Source organism: Prenolepis imparis, unplaced genomic scaffold (genome assembly GCF_030444845.1).
Source record: "Prenolepis imparis isolate NDT839.2.m4 unplaced genomic scaffold, iyPreImpa1.0 SCAF_6, whole genome shotgun sequence".
In the NCBI taxonomy this organism is placed as follows: Eukaryota; Metazoa; Arthropoda; class Insecta; order Hymenoptera; family Formicidae; genus Prenolepis; species Prenolepis imparis.
In genome coordinates this window covers 16,552,734-16,579,329 of record NW_028141164.1, presented here as the reverse complement: position 1 = coordinate 16,579,329, position 26,596 = coordinate 16,552,734, and the positions used below count along the sequence as shown (strand labels likewise).

Here is a 26,596-nt window from a genome sequence, read left to right as displayed (position 1 = left end):
GACAAGAATAAAACATATCTAGTTGTTGAATTCAAAAATGAACTTCAAATAATATCCACGACTTGGTTTACCAGTGATTTAAAAAGAGCTAAATGGCTTAATTGTTACATAACTTACAATAAATACGACAAAGCAGTAAAATGTATGAAAGAACCTCAATCAACTTGGGAGGAGCATCCTATTATAAAAATTTTTGCAACATGTAATATTTTTTATTTTTTTGTGATTTATTTTCTATATGTAGCATATATACATATTTTGATTTTGTTTACTGTTACGACAAATGGCGATGCTTATAACAATATATTTTTTAGGTGACTATATGCAGTGGCACGAACCAAATTAAAGCTAGCCGAGTAGTTATCAGATGTAAATACATGCTCTGACGAAGACAAATTTTTGAAAAAATCGCGAAAATTCAGAGCTGCTAAAACATATAAATCAAGCTGTAATGACGACAGTGAAGAGTCTAAAGCAGATGAAGCAATAATTTCATCCCTTCCAAAATCTCCATGCAAGCAAACTGACATCAATAAAGGAAAAAAAAAACTCAAACACAAAGGTAAGAATATAATTAGGCATTAGCAGCAGATGAGTTGGTCAATTTTCTAAATATAAGGAATAAAGAATCAAGTTTTATTATTGAATGTAAAATAATTTTTTTTAAATAAAAATTGTTTCGTTTATCTATACTCGTCAAAAAAATTATCGCAACACGTAATTAATATCAAAATTTAGCATAAATTCAAATAAGCGTATCTCCGCGAAAAATTGTCGTATTTCAAAAATTTTTTTTTGTTTTAAAGGGTAAAGTCTCTAGTTTAAGGAACTTTCGTTCGATTTTGATTTTATTCTCTCCCCTTTTCTCCATCCCTTTAAAAGGAGGGACGTGTTTTTTTTTCAAAAAATTGCATTGTTTGACGAACTCTATGAAGTGTACTAAATTTTTTTCGCAAATATCATCATAACTATCGTAAAATATAGACTTTTCTCTACAAATTTAAAAAAAAATTGAATACCGTACGATTTTTTTTCGCGAAGTTACAGGATATCAAAGTTACCTATGCATTTTTGCCTATGTATTCAATTACCGCCAACATTAGCATTATCCGATGGGCACTACGAGGAAGTTACTGGTCGGATTTTGCCCATCGTGCGGGCGTGTGTGTGTGTGTGTGTGTGTGTGTGTGTGTGTGTGTGTGTGTGTGTGTGTGTGTGTGTGTTGGGGCAGGGATATATGTTCGTATTTAAAATAGTGTAATATTTCTGCCTCGTCTTCGGATGACCTTTTATGGGAAGATGGCTGTATGATTTTGAAAGACTTCCAACCAATTTCCAGCAATTGGAAGCAGCCCTACATCGAATATGGTTCGAAATTCTGCAAGCCACAATTAGAGCCTGCATTAATATGCGTGAGCGCCTGCAAGAGGTCATCCGAAGACGAGGCAGAAATATACAATTTTATATATGAACACATATATCTCTGCCCCAACACACACACACACACACACACGATGGGCAAAATCCGACCAGCAACCTCCCCGTAGTGCCCATCGGGTAAAGCTAATGTTGGCGGTAATTAAATATATAGGCAAAAATGCATAGGTAACTTTGATATCCTGTAACTTCGCGAAAAAAAATCGTACGGTATTCAATTTTTTTTTAAATTTGTAGAGAAAAGTCCATATTTTACGATAGTTATGATGATATTTGCGAAAAAATTTAGTACACTCCATAGAGTTCGTCAAACAATGCAATTTTTTGAAAAAAAAACACGTCCCTCCTTTTAAAGGGATGGAGAAAAGGGGAGAGAATAAAATCAAAATCGAACGAAAGTTCCTTAAACTAGAGACTTTACCCTTTAAAACAAAAAAAAAATTTTTGAAATACGACAATTTTTCGCGGAGATACGCTTATTTGAATTTATGCTAAATTTTGATATTAATTACGTGTTGCGATAATTTTTTTGACGAGTGTAGAACAAGATTATATTCAAACGACACTTATATTTATATATTATTACATATATAAACTTATATTTGTATATTATATATATATATATATATATATATATATATATAGATTATTGAATTTCAATGTAAATAAAATATTAAGAAAGACGAATACATTGTTCTTCTAATAATTTTTTTTTTTTTTTTTTCATAAATAAAACTTAATTCTTTATTCGTTATTCCTTATTCGGACCATTGCCCAACTAATTGATTTTACTTTTTTTACGATGAATTCGAGCAGCAAGAAATATTTCTTGTTATATATTAAGATATATCTCAACGTAATTAAGATACCTTAATGTAATATTAAAATTTTTTAATTTTTTAATTTTTGAATATTTTTCTTGTAATTAATAATAACAATGCAACAAGAAAATAATGCATATAAAATGATAAAAATAAAGAATAAAAAATAATGTAAATGATGAATAATGCGATGTAACGAATAATATGGCTAAAATGGTGAATGACAAATAATATGGCTAAAATGGTGAATGACAAATAATATGGCTAAAATGGTGAATGACAAATAATATGAATGGATAATGCAAATAAATAAAATTTCATTTAAGTAATAAGCTTAGCTAAAATAAAATTATTGGAATCAATTTTTTAAGAAGATTTTGTTTCTCACAAATTACACAAATAATATTATATTTAGATAAATGTGTTTACATTATTTGGTAATATTTAATGTGTTTTACTGTTTGTAGAGTCATATTCTTTGCAAATAATTTCTATTTTCATTACGAGTATCTATGATAACATATTTTACTGTTTTAGATTCACAACGCACTACAAATGCATTACAATGCAGTAGTGCGAATGCCGAATGGCAGGATAACGAGAATATAGTCCCACATACAAGTTCGGATTTAAATTATAAACGAGGTTAGTATGCAAATAAATTATATACTATATATTTTATTTTATTTTTGTAAATAATTTCTATTTTTGTTACGAGGATCTATTAATGATAACATATTTTACTTGTTTTAGATTCACAACGCACTACAATGCTGTAGTGCGAATGCCGAATGGCAGGATAACGAAAATATAGTCCCACGTACAAATTCGAATTTAAATTATAAACAAAGTATGTAAATAAATCTATATAAATTCCGTTTTATCTTTGTAAATAATTTTTATCTTTGTTACGAGTATCTATTATGTTAATAATGACATGTTTTTTTACTTATTTTAGATTTGCAACGCACTGTGAATGATGATTAGCAGGATAATGAAAATGTCACTCCAAATAGATTGGCAAGGATCATAAATTATGAAGAAGGTTAGTATGCAAGTTAATAATCTATGATTATTTGTTAAGTCTATGAGTTGCACCCTCCTCCTTAAAACTCCTTTCGAAATTTTGTTAGATAATTTTTGACAAAAAAATTAATAAAAACCAAAAGAATATGTATTTACCAATTTTTATAAAATTTGAAGCCCTAATATAGACAATATACAGAAAAAAATTCTAGTTTTTTCAGAAAATTTTGAGGGAGTGTAGCTCAGTCGGAGTGCGTTTTCAGACATGTTTATAAGACAATTTTACCTTCTTTTTATTTGTAGATTGTCCTTTTTTACTATCAATTTTAGGACATCTTGTATATACATATGTATATGTGTGTGTGTGTATACACCATAGACCTTATAGATATGGACTGGTAATTGCCTATAGTTTCTGTAAGCAGCAGCGTTCGGAGGAAGTTAGACAGAGAAACATACTACTCTTTCTTTTGCACCAATGATATTTCCGGACACTCGTAGAGAGAGTACTTTCTCTCTCCGAGTATCCGGAAATATCATTGGTGCAAAAGAGAAGTAGTATGGTTCTCCATAGACATAGTATATCTAGACCGAGTGTTAAGGAGTGGGAGTAAAGGTGTACGTAGAAAAAGACACTCTGTTCTGTGCCCCTTGCGTTCTCTCTCTTTCACACATCTACGCATGCATGAAAGAGAGAGAACGCAAGGTGTGTTACGCGTAGGTAGGACGCGTAGAGGTATGAGAAAGAACGCAAGGGCACAGAACAGAGTGTGTCTCTTTCTACGTGCACCTTTACCTCCACTCCTTAAATAAAGGCAAACGCTTGGTCTAGATATACTATGTCTGTGTGTTTCTCTCTCTAACCCCCTCCGGACAAGGTCTGCTTTATGTATTACCAGTCCATATCTATAAGGTCTATGATATACACACACACATATACACGCATTAATGTATTTTTATATGTATGTAGGATCTGATTTTGAACGCTATGTCGTTCAAAAATTCCTGCATCTGGAAATTAAAATAAGTAATGTCACAAAACGACAAAAACAAATTTTAGACAAGATGTCTAATACAGTACAGCCAGAAGAAAAAGAGGAAAAAATTGACATTTTTCAAGATTTGCCTTTGAAAAGTGAAAATGAGTTACAAGCTATGGAAAGAAAACTTGGCAATAATACATCTTATCGGAATGAAATGGTAAATATAACAATACACATACACATTAAAATGTTTTTTTAAAGAAGGACAATTAGTAATAGTTTACGATTGCAGTTTAAGAATTGTAGATCCTAAATTGATATCACTTGTTTAATTAGGGACGTCTAAGTGACGCTTCCAAAGAATAATTAAAACAGCTATACTTTCAATTGTTCATATTTGAAACATAGGTATAATAATAATTTCAAATTATTCTAGATCAAACAATTATCACGATTAACAGGGCAAGATATTAAACATTCTTGCTTATGTTTAATGAGACAAATAGTCTCAAACGAAGTTGCAGTGCTATTCAGCTGACACAATGCTGAAAAAAAATTTTTTTTTCAAAATTGAGCTTGTGCCAAGTAATTCTTAGTAAATAAAATATTTAAAAAAAATTTTTTTTTTATTTTATTAATTTTAAATGCTAAAATTCTTTCCGAATTTGTAAGATATATTTGTAAATATTTGTATCTTCTTCTGCATACAACGTCGTGTTCGACGTGTAGTGACTTCTGAAGAAAGAAATTCATATACATGTGTTTGGGCATGTGGATTGTACACATGTATATGGGACCTACAGTTTAACGCCGGTTCCGAACGGCCAATGATGTTTTTGTTTACATTCTTAGAGAAGTTCTCATGGCAAGGTGTACTCTCGGTGATTTGCCATTGCCTTCCGAGAGGAGAACGAGCGAATGTACTTTTTGGTCTTACCGGGAATCGAACCCGGGACCTTCGGCTCTATAGACTATGTTTGCCCTCTATAGACTACGTTCGCCCCATTTGTACTATATATTTATTAAATTTATGAAATTATTTATATGTGTAATAATATATTATTATTAAAGCTCCTGGCTGCTCATCGACCATGTTGGAATTGTGACGTCAGAGGCGAGAAAATAAACGCTAAAAATTCATTTTTAAATAAAAAAAATATTTCGATGAAACAGCACTTTAGATGGCCTGAGCACACTTTAAAAATCGAAAACTATCCTTTTCCCTTTATAATCAATCAACAGTTGTAAAATGATTGTAATATGAGGCCTGTCTGTTTAGTCTTTGCAATCATTCTGCATAACAGTTTGATCACAATCACGATCATTTTACGGTTGTGGATTGACTGTCAAGGGAAAAGAATAGTTAAGTATTTTAAAAGTGTGCTAAAGCCATCTAAAGTAGTGTTTTATCGAAATATCTTTTCATTTAAAAATGGAATCTAAGAATTTTCAGCGTGTGCTTTCTCACCTCTGATATCACATCTAACATGACCACGACGACAGGAACCTTAACATTCTTCAACTATTCGTCACATTTATATACATGCATTAGACATATATTTATTAATTTAATAATTTAATTTAATAATCATAATATTAAAAACTTGTAGTGATATATAGATATTTCTTGTATTAATTATTCGAAATAATAAAGAGATATAAAAATTTGTTGTTTTACAGGTGTTATAAGAAACGCACATGCATCTGTGAAGGATGAACAAATTTCTAGTCCCATAAAAATATGGTTAGCACATGCCAAAAAACGCATGGATCGAAATAAAGAAGAAAAAAGAGAAAGAAAGTTCGGTTCAAAGAGGTCAAGTTCGAAGCAACGAACTTGAAGAAACTGAAGAACCCGAAGAACGTCATTGATAAAAAACATTCCTGTTTTTTTTTGAGGTTGCTTTTCATAAAAAAAAGTGCCGTCGACGTTCTACTTAATGCTTGATTTATTTTCAATATTTTTTTTATTTTGTCAAAGATGGAAAATAAATAAATAAAATAAAATGTGCCTCTGCTTCATATATAACATTTTTTAATTTTAATATTTATTTTACATTTCAATGAGATTAATATTTATTTTACATTTCAATGAGATTTATTTATAAGTAAATAAAAATAATATTTAATTAAAGAAAAAAAAATAAAATTAATAAAAAGAATTTTCGACTTTTTCAATTTTTTTATACTCTACAAAAATAAAAAATAGAAACAGAAAGAAGATGCAATTATGAATGAATATTTTACATATTTTAACTATAATTTTTTTCTAATGAAAAATTTTTATTGTTTTATAATAAGTATTATAATTATATTAAATGTATATAGTAATAATTAAATGTATATAGTAATGAAACGATTAGTTATGTAATTTTCTTATTTTCTCTCCAGCAGTTATACAGCGCGCGAATTTAATTACCACTAGTTCTGGTATATATATATATATGATAGCTCATTTAAAAAGAGTCCCGCAACATAAAAAGCCGCGTTGCAAATTAGATGAGACGTTGTTTACAACAAGTCAGAGTGGAGATAGAAAAGTGTTTTTTCAAATTGAGCATTATTTTCCAGTTGACAAAACTAGTTTCTTTTTTGTAAAACATATAACATTTTTCTATATAAATGTGTACATTAATGTCTAATGAAAGTTTTAATTTTGATTTTAATAAAAATATTACGCATGTTTCGACTTCTCGTAGACCGACTCTTATATACTAATGTGTCTGCTTGTTTTTAGGTGAGGATATGGCAGTAGCAATAATATAAAAGTGTAGTTCTATATATCGTTGCAAATACAAGATTTTCTACTTTTGAAGTGCTATAATGGTGCAGCAAACTAGTGCTTTGAAAGAGTATGACAGAAAATCATTTTTTCTACAAATTGATTGAAATTAATTTTATTACCGGGGATACGTATATTTTCGACGCAAGTGAAGGGATAAGTCTGATAAGAGGATATTTTCAAAAAGTTTGTATTATATCATTGTAAATTGTTAAATAATTTACTGTAATTTAATTAAATAATAATTAATATATTTCTATTTTCAGATTTTTGTTGATTCTCCCTCTATGATGAATTACAATTGTACTAAAAGAGGATGCTATATCTACATATTTCAATCTATGATTTAAAATATTTGCCATGGATTGATGCGATGAATAATAAAACAACTGTATATTTATACATTATTTGTATGCTCTTCGCGAGCATGCTATAGTTTTGTAAAACTTCTCATTTGTAAAAAAATTCTTATATTAATAAAAACATTAATTTATAATAATAAATAAGTGAAATAATTAAATTAATAACCTAACCTAACCCTAACCTAATCTATATATGTGAGCGCGTGCGCCTGGCTGCATATGTGTGCGTGCATAATGATCGACTAATAAAACATTCCCGTTTTTATCATTTCCTGAAACTGCCCTCAAGCTGTAGACATTCGCGGCGAAATTCTATGGGAGAAAGTACCGCGGACATTCGAATGTTCGTAGTAAGTACTTCGTCAATCGCAGTACGTAATGCGATTGTTCTCAGATTATCGCATTATACTTTTGCGATAGTCTCAGATTGTTCTCAGAATCTATCTGTGCTGCTAGGGATATATACACATATATCGTAATAACATGTAAGTCAATAAAGTTTCAAATATATTTAATCAAAAGTTCACTTTGTATTATCTACAGAAATTAGATACTCGTGGAATCTCCAGGACGTAACATCAAGAACATATAAAATTCATAAGAATTCAGGAAGATCAATCAAAAGGAAAACTGTTATTTCTGAAAATATAAATTATAAATATTATTATTAAATTAAATTTTTTAATTATTTAAAATTTAAATAATAAATTTTTATTTTTATAATAATTTATAATAAATTGAGAATATATTATAATAATTAATTTAATAATTAATTAAAATAAATAATTAATTTTTAATTACAAAAATATATTTATATTTATATACAAATGTGAAATAATTTAATAATACAATTCTAATAATTCAATTATATACTTACTATGATAAATAATTTAAAGATAACATACGATACATAGGAACTCAAGAACAATTACGACAAATAAGAACTCGAGATTCACAGTCTAAGGGAAAACTTTATATAAGTATCTAATTCCTGAAACAATAAATCATAATGTTAATATTTATGTAATTAATTAATTTAAATTTAAATGGTAAATGTGCAGTATAACGCCCTCACCTCCGATTTTTCTGAAATTTTGTAAATTTGTTCATTTTTATGTGTAAAATATATTCTGACAATGAGAAGGAAAATTGTCGCTCATACCTCGTTTTTTTATTTCATTTCAAGTTTTATGATGTCGGTAAGTAAGAAAACGTTAATTTACGGCTGCATAAGATACTGCGCATGCTTATTAATATTATTATTTATTATTATTAATGAATAAAGTTATCTGCATATTACATATTTAAATTTTTATACAGGAAAAATTTATGTAAATATCTTACTGAAACAAAAATTTATATTTAAAATTGTATTTTAAAATTATAATAATTGCATTATTTACTTACTATTAATAAATAATTTGAATAATAACACTCAATAAATACAGCTTATAACAGTACATACAATATTTAATACTTGCAACTTGTAATCTTCTATGAAATGTCAATAAGATGATAGCACTGACAGCTCAGTATAAAATAAAATAAAATGAATATCTTGAAATAAGTACGATAATTATGGCACGCCGTTTTACTTTTTAATAGCATAAATAATATTCCATTCAATATAAAAGTTTCAAAAAATAATTGTCTTAAGAAAAATTGCGATTCTTATTAATAAATTAAAATTATGTCGGGGCATAATAAAAATTCGGAATTGTATTCATGTCCAAACATAATTTTAATTCATGGAATTATTATTATATCGCGACATAATTTTAATTCATCGAATTTTTATTATGTCGTGACATAATTTTAATTTATCGTATTATTATTATGTTTCGACAATTTTAATTCATCGAATTATTATTATGTCGCGACATAATTTTAATTCATAAATTGTTATTATACATCGCGAAAAAATGAAAATTCGATGAATTAAAATTATATAAGGACATAAAAATAATTCAGAATTATTATGTTGCGACATAATTTTAATTCATCGAATTTTTATTATGTCACGACATTAATTCGAGCTGATAATTTTTAATTCTATAATATTGGCAGCACTGGCTATTAAAAAATAAAACGGCGTGCCATACTACTCAGTGCTGCCAATATTGTAGAATAAAAAATCACCAGTTCAAATTAAAATTATGTCACGACATAATAAAAATTCGATGAATTAAAATTATGTCATGACATAATAAAAATTCGGAATTATTGTTATGTCCAAACATGATTTTAATTAAGCCAATTATTATTATGTCGCAATATAATTTTAATTTATTGAATTATTATAATGTCCCAATAAAATTTTATTTTCATAAATTAATTTTATACATTCCTTCATAATTCTTGAAAATATTGAAAATAAAATAAAATAAAATCTCTAGAAATATATTAAATTATCTTTTTTTGCATAAAAATAATTTCACATAATAATTTTAAATACACACAATTCTAGATGATATAAAAAAGTAATTTGTCTATTACTTCTAAATGTTAATAAAAATGTGCACATTTTAAATGCAATATAATATAAATTACAAAATATAAAAATACAAAATATAAAAATACAAAATATAAAAATAAGATATACTTGCAATATTTTGATAATGTATATTTTTAATGTGTGTATTAAAAAATTTGTTCTAATTTTTAATAATTTATTTACAAAATAAAAATATTTTGTTTCTATGTAATAAAAATGAATTATATTTATGTCAGCACATAATAATAATGCCCTAAAACTCTTATCTTTACCTATGCTGTTAAGATAAAATTTACGTTCAATATCATTTTAAATAATTAATAAATTTTTATGTCTCTACATAATAATAATGTTTCCGAATAATTTCTTTATTAATTGAAAATCAGAAATTCAATTTTAGTTTTGTACTTAAAATGTTTGCTATTAAAAAGTAAAACGGCGTGCCATAGATAATTAAACATCTTTCAATGATATTAAGCAAAATTCACGTCTCACATCAAACATCTTAGATTTGTGACAGCTGTCAAACAGTGCGGTCGTGTTTGAGACAGCTCCGTTTTTTATAACGCAGAATAACTCGGAAATAATAAAAGTTAGTGTTTGTCAAGAGGTTTCCTCGCGCGATTATTCGACATCGGGACAATCAATCAACATCGCGGATAAAGCGGTGACACGATCTTCGATATATGCGAGTATCGACTTTACATCTTCTTTTTAATAATGGATAAGGGCCGGTCTCAACCGGTGAAACCGGCCCTAAGGCTTGAAGTTAACAATATTTTGACATGAAATGTAAAATATCTTATAAAATATTTAGTTTTCGGTAATCTTATCTTAATACTTTTATGCTAGAATAATGAGACTAATTAATTGGTGTAAAGAAAGCACATAGTTGATTAAAAAAAACTGTTGCAAATTACAAACTTTTTTTTAAAGCAATTATGTGTTTTTTTTACATCAATTGATTAATCTTATTATTCTGGCATAAAAATATTAAGGTAAGATACAAAAACTCAATATTTTACAGAATATTTTACATTTTATATAAAAAAATTGATTAACTTTAAGCCTTATGACTCAAAAGGTACTTAAAAGAAAAATATTTTATTATAGTGTTTTGGAAAGCTCTCGAGATAAGCTACAAGAATATGCAATGAAAAATTATAAGTTCCATTTAAAAAATTGAAGATAACCTTCACGTGATCTTCAAACGACTATCCAAAGTCAAATCTTTGCCACTATCTATGTCCTCCTTGAACCCATACAAATTTTGTTTGAAACGTTTTTCCGTATCTTTCATTTTTTCGAGATATTTGCCTACGTCATTTAAAATGGGCTACCCTGTGTATAATTATATATATAATTTCGCATTTCAATAAAATATCTCAAATAAAGTTTATGTTAATAATGCACTCTGCATTAGCCTAAAATTCAATAAATAGTCAACAAACTAAGATAACAATATTACTCTTATGAATAAAAAGTGATGTAAATGATAAACTTACAAGTTTGCTGTAGAATTGATAAGTATACGTTTACATAAAAAATTAAGTTCCTCCTAGAAATAGTAATAGTTGTTCCGTAAAATTCGCATAAAAAAGCAAATGCATAAAACTGTGAAACTCCGAAAATATTGGTATTTGCAGTCTTGCGATTTTTTTTGGTTTTAATTTTATCATGTCTTTATTTGCATCAATGTGCCCAGTTGTATTAATATTTTTAATAAATATTAATATTCAGTTTTGTGAAGGTAATTGTTTAAGTTTTAAATTAACATTATTTTTATATTTACAAAAAGTAAGCTTTTCTTATTTACATTTCTAATAAAAAATAAATATAAAATTACACTTCACATTATATATAATATTATTTGAAGTTGAGGCCATGAATGGATAAAAGACACATATGCCAAAACATTGTTTCGAAAAAATCGACTTCAAAGTTTTTATTATAATATTACTCAATGAAAAATAATGCGATTAAAATCATTTTTTTTAAAGGTGTAGTAACATATCCTCTTTAAACGTTCTGAAAACAGAGATTATGATTTGAAGATGATATTTGTTTTTTCTTTATGAGCTTAAAAAAATTGATTTATGTGCTTTTTCCATAAATAAGGTAAAATCGTGGTCTTTTTTTAAATTAAACATAATTAATTATTTTGTTTATAACTTTCTATATATTGTTTAAATAAATATTAAAATATTAATAGTAATATACATATATTATATAGTATTATAATATATTATATATTTTATATTATATTATATGTATATTATAATATATATATATATATATATATGTATATATATATATATGTATATATATATATATATGTAACATATATAACATATATATACAATATTTATGGGATCATTTGGAGACGATTTTTCCTCAGCGAAAATGTCGATGTAGGCCGTCATTTTTTGCATGTTCCTAATTTTTGCCATTGTGTATCTTTGTAATTAAGCCTTAAATTAAAATTCTATTAAAGTAAACTCTACTTGTGAAATTAATTGAAGAATGTAGTTCTGTTAATATTTTATTTCTATAAGGCTTAGTTTGCGAAAAACCCTTTATTCTCAATAGCATATAACTCGAAAATTATTGGTGCCTCGACATTTTCGCTGAGGAAAAATCATCTCCAAATGATCTCAGAAATCTGCCTCTGAAAGGTCAATTATGAGTTTTGGGACACCCTGTATATGTATATACATTGTATATTGTATATTATACATATATAATTATTATTATATTATTTATTATATAATATTGTTACATTAGAGAAATAATATATTCTTTGTATGTTATACAATATATAAAACATATCTGAGTCAATTTAGATGATATACGAAAAAAGGGCACATAAGCCTATGTGCCTTTTTTCCATTCATGGCCTCAATTTATAAAGTTTTATACATTCATAAATTTAAATATATTTAAATTTTATTTACATTATATATTACATTATATATATTTTTTAAAACTAGAATTACATTGTTTTGTTCTTATAAATTTATCTGTCATACTATTCTGCATATAAAAATAGTAAGGGAGAATATCATAAAAAATTACTTTATAATCAATTTATTTTGATAATATTTTATATAGGATAATCTGTAAAATCAATTAATTTTCGATTCCATGTTTGCACACCCATACAACACAGAAACTTTTGAAAGATATCTCAGGAATATTTCATGTCATAGATTGAAACATGTCATAAATATTGAAAAATGTTTCTGCAACAGCTTTGAAACAATTCTGGAAAATGTCCGCGATTCTTGCACTTGAAACCTTGTAGAAAGGTTGCTAATAAATCTGCAACTTTTCTAAAATATTCATATTCCTTTCTGAAATATTTCCAAAAGATTACTGAAATAATTAAAACCTAATTTTTTTTCTTTGAAATATTGCTTAAGGTTAATTGAAATAATTTAAATTTTTTTTTGTAATATTGCAAATAGATTACGAAACTCTTACTGATAGATAGATATATTTATTGCGTTTCCAAAGAGATTACATAAGGGAGTTATCCCCGTTATCAGTACAAATTCTTTTCCCTGCGTGGAAATTACAAAAATAAACAAAAAACTAAAAAATATAATACTAATAATCATACAAAAAACCAAAAATAAAATATGAAATACCTAAAAACACATATATATAAAATCGTAATACAAAGAAAATAACAATAAAAAATAAAAATAAAAATACAAAAATACAAAAATTATAAATAAACGCTCGCTTCTTATTTCGTCGCAATACATCGCTTAATCGCCACGCAACAAAATAAATCTTTTAAAAACGCCTCCTAACTATACGCATACACACACATCTCTGCCCTAAGCTAATCCCTAACCTCTAATCGGACTTCCGTTTCCGTTTACAAATTTCCAATTTTCCATCTGCTCCTTCATTCATCCCCTATTCAGCCACACCTTCATTCTCTCTTATCCTTTCCAGTTCTTTCAACCATTCCTCTCCCTCTCCTTCTTCTCCTAATATATCTCTAACCTTCTCCCGCCATGGTTCCCTTATTTCCCGTACCATACATTCCTCCCATACGTGCTGCCACGTTTCCATAGCCCATTCACATATCCTACACTTTCTTTTCTCTTCTTCCTCCCAGAATCTCCCTCCTCTCATTCCCCCTCCCGATCTAAATCTGGCTATCCTCTGCCACCTAGTTTTTCCTCCTCCTTTTTAAGTAGCTCGGTATTCCTTCTGTTTTAATCATCTTATACCATTCATTTGACCTCCATTCTCCTATTCTTTCCCATCTATCCTCTCTCTGTATCTTCCTTTCGTTTTCCCTTATATCCTCTCCCCTCAACTGTCCTACTTTCCTTAACTCTTCTACCTCTTCCAGTTTCTACCCCCTCCTTTCAAAAAATTCCCTTTTCTCTTCTTCCCATCCTGATATTGTTTTTCCTATCCTCGCTCTTTTCCTCATCTCCTCACAGGATGCCCTTGCCAATTCTCCTCCTCTTCCTTCCTCTAACCTCTTTTCATATACCCATACCCTGCTCTCCCTTTCAACCTTTCCCTTTGTAATTCCTCTCTCACCATATAGCCTGGTATGTACCTTCCTACTCCTAACACCCAAATACCTTTCATGAATTCTTTCTATCCCCTTCCTTTCCTTCCATCCCCATATCTCTATTCCATAATTAATTACTGCCCATATCAATTTATCAAACAGCCATATTCTTCTTCCCCAATCTCTTCCAAATCTTCTCTTTCCAATTCCCCATACTTGTCCTAACAAAGCAGCTCCCCTTTTTACTCTTTCTCTAATTTGTGCTTCCTGTCTCCCATTATATTTTAATATGTACCCCAAATACTTAAATTCTCTTCCTCCATTTCCCTTCTCCTCCATCTCCAGTTAATCTTTTCCCACCTTCCTCCCCCTTCCTACATCTCATAATTTTTGTTTTTCTTATATTTAATTCCAATCCTTTTTCCTCCAAGTATTTTTCTAATTTTCCTATTACCCCCTTCATCCCCTCCTCATCTTCCGCCAAAACTGCTATATCATCTGCATATGCCAAAGTGTATATTTGTTTTCCTCCTACCTTTACCCCTCCCCATCCCCCTTTTTGCAACTCCTCATCTATATCCGCTAATAACAACGTAAATAGGATCGGACATGGCCGCTGAGGTAGTAACAGGCGGAACCTAGTGCTCCGTGTTGGGATGTGAAAAAGGTGGTTTGTTGGGTGAGATGGAGAAGAAGGAAATAAGAGGCGGATAGAGGAATACAGGAGGAGTTGAGTGAGGTGATGGTGAGCCTGAGAACGAAGTAGTAAGGATTTTATGGAAGGTTGAATAATACGGAGCAGCGGGAAGAAAAGACGAGGAGACGTGACGTGGCAGAGGAGATGAGAGAGAGAGGGCGCTGGACAGCACGGAAAGGTTTAGGCGAGAGAAAGGGTAGATGGAGAGGGCGCCACGGAGGTTGCTGCAAGTAGAGAGTGGTTCGAGCGGTTCAGATGGAGAAGGCGAAGGAAGGTGGATACAGAAGAGGAAGTGGAAAGAGGGCGCCACCGGTATGATCGACACGTGCAGGGTCGATAGCGATCCAGCTGACAAATGTTTTGGAAGATTGGAAGAAGGTTAGAGAGCCGGTGGAAAGTGAGAGGTAAGGGAGATTAAGAGGAAAGGACGTTGATAAGGTGGATAAAGTTAACGAAGGAAGGAATAAGGAGTCGAAGGAGGGAATAAAGGAGTTAAAGGAGTTGAAGGAGTTAGTGGTAAGGATAGTGGAGATTTTGGAAGAAAAGTCAGGAAAGAGGTTAGAAGGGTGGAGAGAGAAGCAAGGAGTTGCAGAGAGAAAGGAAAAGGAGAGAAAAATAGGACATATGTAGAAGGGGAAGGAGAGGCGGAAGGAAGGAAGGAAGTACAGGACGAGAGGACAGAGAAGACAAAAGTGATACAGAGGGCGGAGAGGGAGATGGAGAAAGGAAAGGGGAAGACGGAGGCTAAGAGTGACAGGAGGAAGGAGGACAGGCAGAGAGAGGACAGGAGGATGGAAGAGCAGGAGTTGACTATAGGAGAGAGAGGAAACAGAGGCGAATGTAAGAAAGAGGAGGAGAAAGAGGAGGGGGGAAATACAAGGCAGAGAGCTGATGAGAAGAGGAGAGAGGGAGAGGCGTTAAAAGAGAAACCGTTGGATGGAGACCATATGAAGAAAGAAGAGGAAGAAAAGGAGGAAAGTTTAAGTAAATGGGACGCGAAGGCTGAGGATACAATTCAGGAAGGAACAGAAGAAAGAGGAAAGAAAGTGAAGAAGAAAGATGAAGACAAAAAGAGGAGGACGAGAACGTCAGGGAGGAAAGTAAACAAAATGAGAAGAAAGGAAGCGAAAGAAAGGGAGATCTGCAGCAAGAGGAAGGACGAGGAGGCAGAGAGGGCAGAAGAAAGATGGAGATGGATAAAAAAGAGGAGGGAAGTAAAGGATTGGAGGTATGGAGGAAGATAGAGGAGAGAGAGGAGAAACGGAGGAGAGAGATGGAAAGACGGGAGAGAGGCCGAAAGGAAAAGGAGAAGAAGGAGGAACAGGAAAGAAGAAGGAAGAGAAGGAGAAACTTGATCTGGAAAGGAGTGGATGGAGAAGACCAAGAAGGGAGGCGAATGTTTGTGGAAGAGATTGTAGCGAGAGTGATAGGGAAGGAAGCGAAGATAAGAGATATAATGGAGAGGATAGGAGAGACGGGAGCCTGGGTACTGATCGTGGAGGTAAAGAAGGAAAAGGATAAGGTTGAGATGTTGGAAAATTGTCGGGAGATAAGTAGGAAATGGGGAGTTTGGATTGATGAGGATTTGACGATGGAGGAGAGAAGCGGAAGGTGGAGGGTAGTGGAGAAAGCAAGGATGGAAAGAAAGAGGGGAAGAATAGTGGAGATGACGAATAGGAGGATATGGATCGATGGCGAAGAATGGTTCTGGCGGAAGGACTGAGATGGACGAAAGGAAGATCTGACTTGGTGGAAAGGAAAGAGTCGTAAAGAGAGTAAGAAGCGGAGAAAAGCAAGGGGAAGGAGAAGGGAAGAGGAAAGAAGATGAAGACTAAGAGGAAGAAGGAGAAGAAAAAGCGGAAAGCTCAAGGAATGAATGAAGAGGAGGCAGGATACGAGCAAATAGAGAGAGAGATGGGAGAAGGAGGAGAGAAGGAGAGAAGAGAAGAGAAAAAGGAGGATAAAGAGAAAGAGAGAAAAGAGGCGGCAAGAGCGAATAGGAAGGAAGGATGAGTCTGGGCGAGAGGAAGGAGAAAGAGGAGAGAAGATGGAATATTTTTGTCTTTTGGTATTTTTGTATTATGCTTTGTATTTTTTTGTTATATATATTGTGAGATCGCAAATGGCCAGGTACGGGGAGAGTTAGGAGGAAAAGGTTGGGGAACGCTCCTTTAAAAAGCGCCTTTATAGCCCTGCGGGGAATAAATATCCATTCTATCTAATAACAACGTAAATAGGCTTGGGCTCAAAGGGCACCCCTGTCTAACCCCTCTTACTGTCCAAAATCTTTCGCCTTCCATGTCATTCGCCCTCACCCTGCTACATGTTTCCCTTAAAATCTCTGCGCACCTCTTTACTAATCCTTCCCTTACACCCCTCTTTACCATCGATTCGACTAACTTTCCTCTGTCTACCGAATCAAATGCCGCTTTCATGTCTACAAATAAAACTACCATTTTCCCGCCTTTTTTACTAATCTGTCTATTAATTAGATAATTCACAACACATATATTATCCATCGTTCCCATTCTCTTCCTAAATCCCGTCTGATTCGGTGGTAGTAAACCTTTTCCTTATATTTCCTCCCTTAACCTCTCTGCTAACACCGTAGCGTATATTCTATACGCCGTTTGTGTTAACGTCACTCCCCTATATTCCTCTACCCTTTCTCCCTCTCCTTTTTTCACAATTGGGACGATCTCACCTTCACTCCAATCAATTGGCCATCCTTCTTCCCTCCATACTTTCCTGCATATTTCCCCACAATCATTCTTCTATATCTTTCCCTCCATATTTCCATATCTCATTTGCTATTCCATCTTCTCCCGTTGCCTTCCCATCTTTCATTTTTCTAATTATCCTTTTTAATTCCTCTCCCTAACTCTTCTTTTTCACCATTTTCCTCCCTTTTCCTTCTACCCCACACCGTCTTCCATTCTACCCCTCCTAGCAATTCTCTAAAATAACCATCCCATTCCTCCATCTTAATCCCCTCATTTATTCTTTTTCTCTATCTATTCACAACCTTCCATACCTGACTCTCCGTTTTAATTTCTCTTATTTCTTTTTCCCATCTCTCTAATTCCTCCATTTTCTTTTTCTCACACATAATTTTATAATCCCTTTTCTCCTCTTTATAACTCCTACCTGATCCCCCCTCCTCTCTTCATTTTCTAAGTTCTCTTCTAACTTTTTTCTTTTTCTTTCTACACTCTTTATTCCACCATCCTCCTTTCCTTTCTTCTTTTCTATTCTCCTCTACTTTCTTTAACGCTCTTCTGATTCTTTCTTTTAAATTTCCCCATTCCTTCTGTACCCCTTTTCCCTCCTCCTTTGATCTCTCCCCGAACGTGTCCATAAACTTTTTCCTACCCTCCTCTGACCATATTCCTCTACTTATTTTCTTTCTTACATTACCTTCTTTCCTACTCTTCTTTTCCCCTTTGACCCATACTGTCACTGGTTGATGGTTCGAGTCAATCCTATCCTCAACCTTAAAATTCACCACCCTTTCTTCTGCTCTGTCATCCCCTATCACGTAGTCGAGCACTGAGGTTCCCCTTTCTCCTGTATATGTCCATTCCCCTTTCTCATCTCCCTTTACATTTCCGTTAAAGATAAACCATCCCTATTCCTCCAAAAAAATTGCATAATTTTCTTCCCTCCCCATTTATTTTTCCATCTTTCGACTCCCTACCTTCTTCTTTTCCTTCTTCCCTTACCTTTCCACCCTTCCTTCCTGTCCTCGCGTTAAAATCCCCTCCTATTAACATTCTTCTATTATCACCCTTCTCCTCTATCCATTCTTTTAAAATCTCCAGTTTTTCTTCTAAATCCTTATTTATATATACTCCTATCACTCCCCACTCTTCTCCTCCTAAATTCATCCTTATAGCTAATAGTCCTTCTTTGTTTTCTATCCTTTTTCCCTTTCTATTTTTATTCCTACACGTACTCCTATAAGTATTCCTCCTATTGCTCTTCCTTTCCTATTTTTTCTCCCAGTCCACTGAACCGCCCATACATACTTCTTTGGAAGCATCCCCTTAATCCTCTCCCATCTCTTTTCATCTATCCAAGTTTCGATTAAGCATCACATCCCATTCCTCTAGCTCTTTCCAAAAATCTTTATCTTTATTTCCTAAACCTGCCACATTCCAGAACGCTATTTTATATATTTCTCCCTTTTCCATTATCTCCTTCTCTTCTCTCTGATTCCCCTTCCCTATTTTTTCCTCTCTATTAATCTCCTTCCCTACTCTCCTTCCCTCATTATGCACTCTCGTATTTTCCTCACTCTTTTCTATGCGCCCCCTATTTCTTCCCCCTTCCCTATCTTATCTTTTACTACCTCTTCCCTCCTTCACCCCTTTCCATGTCTTAACTCTTCTACTTCCTCATGCCAAAACCATAACTCGTTTTCAATCCATATCCTTCCATATCCCACCTTTACTTTCCCTCCTTTTTTTCTCCACCTCTTCTGCTATCTGTCTCAGTTTCCATTTCATTTTTCTTTCCCTGAAAGTCAAATCTTCATCTATCTAGATCTCTTTCTTTTTTAACTTTCTCTTATTTTCTAAAACCCTCCTATCTTCCTCAGATTTTAATTTAACTATCACCATCTTTCCTCTCTCCTCATTTTCTGCCCTTATCTCTTTAATATCCTCAATTCCTACTTCCGCCCCTATTTCTTTACAAATTTTTTCAATATTTTCTTTTGCCTTCCCCTTCTCTCCTCTCACATCCTTAAATATCAAATTTTTCTTTCTCTGTCTTTCCTCTCTCTCTCTAATTTCCCCTCTATATCTCTAATCCTTTCCTCACACTTCCAACTGTTTACTCCCTTCTTTAACCTTCTCTCTAACTTACTAATTCTTTCCTTCATCTCCTCTTTCTCTCTTTCTCTTCCATTTCTCCTCTTTTGACCTCATTTCTATTTTCATCATCTCTATTTCATTTTCATCATCTCTATTTCATCATCTCTATCTTTATTTCATTTCTTGTAACATCTATTCCCCCCTTTAGATCTTCTTTTTCCCTCTACTCTTAATTCTCTAATCTCTTTTAATATTATACCTATACTCCCCTCTTCTTTTTCCATATATCCTTCCTTTGGTGATCTTATCACTCTTTTACTTTTTTCGAAAATCAAATCTTCCTCTCCTTTCATTCTTTCCGTTTCTCTCAATTCTTTTTCATCCACATCTACCCTTTTTCTCTTTAGTAAAAATTTCTCTAATCTTCCCATACTTCCCCTCCTATCTTTAAGACATTCTCCTTTTACTCTAGGTATCTCTTCCATTTTCCTTTCTTTATTTCTCGTATTCTATGCCCGTCTATATTCCTACGCCACCTATCTGTCTTTTCTTCTCCCTAGTCGTTTCTTTTCCCTAGTAACTTTTGCTCCCTCTACCTGTTCCTACCGTTACTGCTTCTTTCTAGTTCCCCCACCACTCTTCCCCACTACCCTGGTCTATCTTACTTATTGCTGACTCATTCGCCGTTGCAATTTTATTCTCCTATTTCACCCTTTTAATCTGTTTCTTCTCTCTCTCCTACACTTTCCCTTACTCCACTTCACTCTTTCACTCTTACTACTCTCTCACTCTTTTCTCTCCTTAATCTCGCTCCTTACACTCCCAAAATTCGCACCGATTTTACTAGTGACTGTCACTCTCAACACCGGAAACGGAAGTCTACGAAACTCTTACTGAAGTAAATTTAAAATAATTCAAAAATGATATTTAAATTTATTATATTCAGAGAATTGCGCAAATACTAAAAAACATTACAATAAAAATTATGTACAATAACATATACCTAATGTTTTCATTGTACGATTTTTATTTAGTATTTGCAATGTAATTAATGTAATAAATATAAACATAATTACTGTAATATATCAATATATGTTTAAAAAAGATATAGCTAAATCTAATAATATTCATATATAGTTTCCCTATTTATTTCTCTACAGAAAGCGTAATGTTGGCACATCATTGATAAAGTACCTGTGCAACAAAGAGTTATCTTTACATATTTTCCCTTCTTTTCTTCCAAATACTTTATAATCAAAATTGATTCAAAAGAGAAGATTATATAGAAAAATAATTCTCTTTTCGACCAACATTTATATTTAAAGAAAAGAAAAAGTAATATGTAAAGGTAGCTCTTAGTTGCAATTTTTTGTTAACTGGTTAGCTTCACACTAAAAGTCGAATGTTAAGTCTAGGTATTTACGTTATTCATATAAGAATTGTAAGTATATGTAATTTGTCCTACTTATAATAAAGTATTTTAGCTTTAGGATATAAAAAAAAATATAATTATAAAAAATTATAAATATAAGCAATAAACAATGCATTATATTTATATAATTTTTATTATATTTTTATTTGTATTGTAGTATTGAGTAGCATTGTAGTAATATTTTATTACATAAAAAATAAAAATTTGATTTTATATTTGGGAATAACATTACTTATTGTTCTGATAATAGTTTCATTTTTTTTTTAGCATAAATTTTTTTCTAAATTAAAAATAATATTTTACTACATAAAATAAAACATTTGGATTTTTGCATATTTGGATAACATTATTTGAATAACATTGTTGTTGAATAACAGATAACACAGTTTTAACTTTTTTTTATTTTAAACACAAAATAAACTTTTTTCTAAATTAAAAAAAGAACATAAAATTGAAGCAATAATTTATGTCGATAGCTGTCTTCTTTGTCTTCGTTGCAATCGTTCCCTAAACATACATATAACAATTAATAAGTACTTTAATATGTAAATTCATAAACAATGTCACTCTTTATTTAGTATTTACTTACTTATCTCTGTCATATCGTAATTTACCCTGGGTAAACCATTTAGATGATTTCCATAATTTGTTTGTCATCCGTTTCGAACTTCGCATGGACACATTCTAAAAAAAAACAAGGAAATTTATTTAATATTGAGATTATATTATATAATATTGAGATGTTCAAAATTATGTTATTGAAAACATTAATGTGCTTATAATATACAATATTTAAATAATTATTTTATTTATTTTATTTATTTTAAAACGAGAAAACTAGTAATTTAAATATTAACTTACTTTTTATGCAGTTGGTTAATAATGAATTTTTGAAAGCTTCTTTCTTCCTACTTTTCTCATTCCAACAATAGCGTTTTGAAAAGTAATTACTAATAAAATTTTTGAAAATAACAATTATCATGATACGTTTTTCCATTTAAGTGTCTCATAAAAGTAACCTAATGCATACAAATTAAGAATAGTAGCCGCATTATTTATTATATTAAATTTTAAAGAAAGTTATCGTATGAATTTTAATAATGAGAAAGAGAATAGAATTAATTGACGTAATTAATTAAAAGTAACTCAACATATATTTGAAATAAACAAAACATGAAGATTTATTGTATATATTGATTAGTCAATTCGACAAATATGGCGACATCTTTTGCCCGCGTTTTTTCTTGTTCTACATATATTTATATATATATATATATATATATATATATATATATATTGTCTGTGGCACGACAGTCAGTCGTTTCCGTCCCGTTGTCTCGAGGACACGAACTCGAATAAACCAAAGAATACTTTCCTTTAACTGTGCGTGTTTTATTCAATCATATCCCTGCCTAATTTCTACAGGTTATGGGGCCAGGACGGACTGATAAAGTGAATCTCGAGAGTGATCGAAAAGATCATTAGTCGTGCGAAAGTGAACGTAACTTGAGGTTATCTTTTCTGTCCACGTGCTCGTTACCAGAGATGACCAAAATGTGTATCGCCCGTTACTCGTTACTAGTTACAAATGTATCGAGTAACTAAATTTTCATTGCTACTTCGTTACAAATTTTGCGAGAAGCCACTGTTACTCGTTACATTTCTAACGAGTAACGAATATTTTTTCGTTACTCGTTACATTTGTAACAAGTAACGAAATTTATTTCGTTACTCGATACATTTGTAATGCGTAACAAATTTTTTTTTGTTACTCATTACAAATGTATCGAGTAACGAATATTTTTTCGTTACTCGATACTTTTCTAACAAGGAACAAAATTTATTTTGTTACTCGATACATTTGTAATGCGTAACAAATTTATTTTTGTTACTCATTACAAATGTATCGAGTAACGAAATAAATTTTGTTACTTGTTAGAAAAGTATCGAGTGACAAAAAAATATTCGTTACTCGATACATTTGTAATGAGTAACAAAATTTATTTTATAAGAAAATTATTTATTAAATTTAACACGCCGTTGCCATCATCTGCACCTGTCGAGCGTCTGTTCAGTTATGCAACAATGATGAATTTACCGAAATGGAATCGCTTATCGGAAGAGCACTTCGAGCAAAGGATACTAATGAAAGCAAACGCCGTGAAAGCTTCAAATATTGCGAATCCTCGATAAAGTGGCGATTAGTAACGAATATCGACATATAAATAGTAATAATTATAATAATATGATAATATAATAATTATAATATAATAATATAATAATAATATAATAATTACTCTTTTTTATTTAATTTATCGATTTCTGTTATTGTTATTCTGTTATTGTTTCATTAGTCATTTGTTACAAGTGTAACGAGTAACAGTGGCTTCTCGCAAAATTTGTAATGAAGTAGCAATGAAAATTTAGTTACTCGATACATTCGTAACTTGTAACTTTTACGTAACTAAATACAAAAGTTACTAGTTATGGCCATCTCTGCTCGTTACAAAGTAATGTATTGTGAAAAATGAGTCAATTAAATGTAAGGATCCAGCCGTTGGACAGAGATAACTACGACACGTGGAAAGTGCAGGTAAAGGCTCTTTTAATGAAAAGCGATACTTGGGGCTACGTCTCAGGCGAAATACCAAGACCGACGGAGATCGAAGCGGTCATTTTGCAATGGACTAACAACGATGCGAAGGCCATGTCGGACTTAATCCTATCCATCTCCCCAGAATTAAAGCACATCAAGATATGTGTGACTTCTAAGGACATATGGAAGAAATTGCAATCGATTTACGAATCGCAAGGGCCAGCGCGAAAAGCGATGTTACTGAAGAGTCTAATCCACGCAAAAATGAAGGATGGTAACGACATGCACAGACATCTTGCAAATTTCTTGGATATCGTGGACAAGTTAGAAGAGAGTTGGAACTAAAAATAAATCCAGAACTTGTTACGATTCTCATGCTCTATAGTGTACCGTAGTGCTGGAATTTATTTGCAACTTTCGGCCGAATTTCTTGATTCACGTCTATTGCTCTCCTCTTACTGCTCGCGCCTTAGCAATCGCCAGACGCTCGTAACCAAGAAGCGCGATATTGTTTTAGGAATGTATGTAACGTATCAAACGTATCAAAAATATAATAACGAGCGTCCGGCGACGCGTTGCTAAGGCGCGAGCAGTAAGAGGAGAGTAGTAGGCGTGAATCAAGAAATTCGGCCGAAAGTTGCAAATAAATTCCAGCACTGGTGTACCGGAAAATTACGAACCGTTTAGAGTGGCAATCGAGACGCGTAAAAAACTTCTTATACCCGATGAATTGAGGATCAAGTTACTGGAAGAATTTCAGTCGCGGAAACGAATAAATGCTGAAGAAGCATCGACGACGGCTATGTTTGTCTCGAAACAGAATAAACCTAAAGGACAGTATACGCGAAATTCGGCCGAAAAAAGTGACGAACGAAAAGAAATAAAGTTCTTTAAGTGTAAGAAAGTCGGACACTTGGCGAGACATTGTAAAAAGCAATCGAACACTCAAAAAAAGAATAGTGAGGAATCAAAGTGCGCGGAAGTAGCCATAAATGCGTGTGTGTCTGTCGGAGAGACAGAGCCCCCTACGACGGCCATTGGAAGAAGCAATAAAGACTCAAAGCGCGCGGATGCGGCCATGAGGGCGTGCACGTCTGTCGGAAAGACAGAGCCCTCTATGATGACCATCTTAAAACCGCAGAACTTTTGGTGTCTCAGTTCTGGGGCCTCTTTGCACATGTGCCGCGATCAATCCGCGTTCGAAGAGATTAATGAAGAAAATAAACTAACGTTAAATCTGGCTATGACGGACCCAACGAAAATCCACGGAACTGGAATCGTTAAATTAAACGTGAGTGATAAAATAACAGCCGTACTAAAGAACACATTGTTTGTGCCAAATCTTCGCTCAAACTTACTTTTAGTGGCAAAAATAACTGATTATGGGCATGAAGTTACATTCAGAAAGGATGGCGCAACGGTCGTAAACGAAGATAATGAGAAGATTTTCGAGGCGAAGCGAGTGGCAAATTTATACGTCATCGAAGATACAAATGAAATCGCAAGCATCGCGAATGTCAAAGAAAATTCGTGGCAAAAACTTCACGAAAATTTCGGACATGTAAATATGAAAGACTTAAAATATCTAGTAAACCACGAATGTGTATACGGAATAAAAGTAATGGGCGACGAAAAGTTACCTACTTGTGAAGTGTGCGTGCGAGAGAAACTAGCGTAAATTCCGTTTGACAAGTCAAATACGACGAGCTCCGAAGTAATACAACTAATGCATACTGACAATTGACAGGGAGGATATACCCCCCTTGCCTGGCAAGCAGACGTAAGGGGGGAACACTAAGCGCCATATTGGTGTGGCTTATCGAAACGCGACATTTGAAATAGTGATGAAAAACACACAAAAAAAGGAAAAATTCATAAATAATATTTATAAAAATGATATATATATATATATATATATATATTGTATGTACAATAGTAATATATATATTGTTCTATGCCATATAAGGCTTGTTTTTCTATTCCTGCACTGGCTGAACTGTGCACACTGGTGCAATAAATTAGAGTGAGACAAAATATACTTTATTGTCTCATTCTAACTTATTGCATCAGTTCAGGAATAGAAAACAAGCCTATTGTAAGCGAATCTGTATGTATTTAGTAGCATGGGCATTTTGTTTTATAATATTTTATAACTTTTATATCTTTTTAAAACAAAATTAATGTGAGATCCGATTTATTCGCCAAACATGTTTCTCACTTACTTGGTTCAGTTAGGTTAGATAAGATAAAAAAAATACAAAACGCCATATTACTGTGGTCAACCAATCACATTTGGTGTTGTTACCCCCCCTACTTAAAAGGCTTTACACTCCCTCCTGTTATTTCTTACCTCCATGGTTTTTCTGAAAAATGAAAGTGATATTTTTGAGAAATTCGTGGAATTTAAAGCGTGAGTCGAAAAACAAACTAGTAAGAAACTAAAAATTCGATCGGATAATACCCGCGAATACCTTAGTAATAAATTTAAAGAATTATTTAAACGCGAGGGTACAATACATCAATTAACTACTGACTACACTTTCGAAGAAAACGGGATTGCTGAAAGGTTTAATAGAATCTTAGTAAAGATGACAAGATGTATGCTT

General features: G+C 31.9%; 1 long non-coding RNA gene and 1 pseudogene across 2 annotated transcripts in view; both read left to right on the top strand.

Annotated features, from left to right (window-relative positions):
- The first annotated feature begins 321 nt into the window (after positions 1-321).
- LOC145937823 (uncharacterized) lies at positions 322-7,454 on the top strand (annotated as a pseudogene). Its single transcript, XR_014425648.1, has 8 exons — positions 322-562; positions 2,796-2,903; positions 3,012-3,108; positions 3,217-3,303; positions 4,255-4,484; positions 4,704-6,166; positions 7,005-7,235; positions 7,316-7,454. The product of XR_014425648.1 is annotated as an uncharacterized LOC145937823 (transcript).
- Positions 7,455-11,480: 4,026 nt separating this feature from the next.
- The window catches only part of LOC145937727 (uncharacterized), a 34,213-nt gene continuing 19,097 nt past the window's right edge, over positions 11,481-26,596 (top strand). The window contains exon 1 of the long non-coding RNA XR_014425615.1: positions 11,481-11,655. This is a non-coding gene — a long non-coding RNA (uncharacterized LOC145937727). The remainder of the gene's footprint in view (positions 11,656-26,596) is intronic.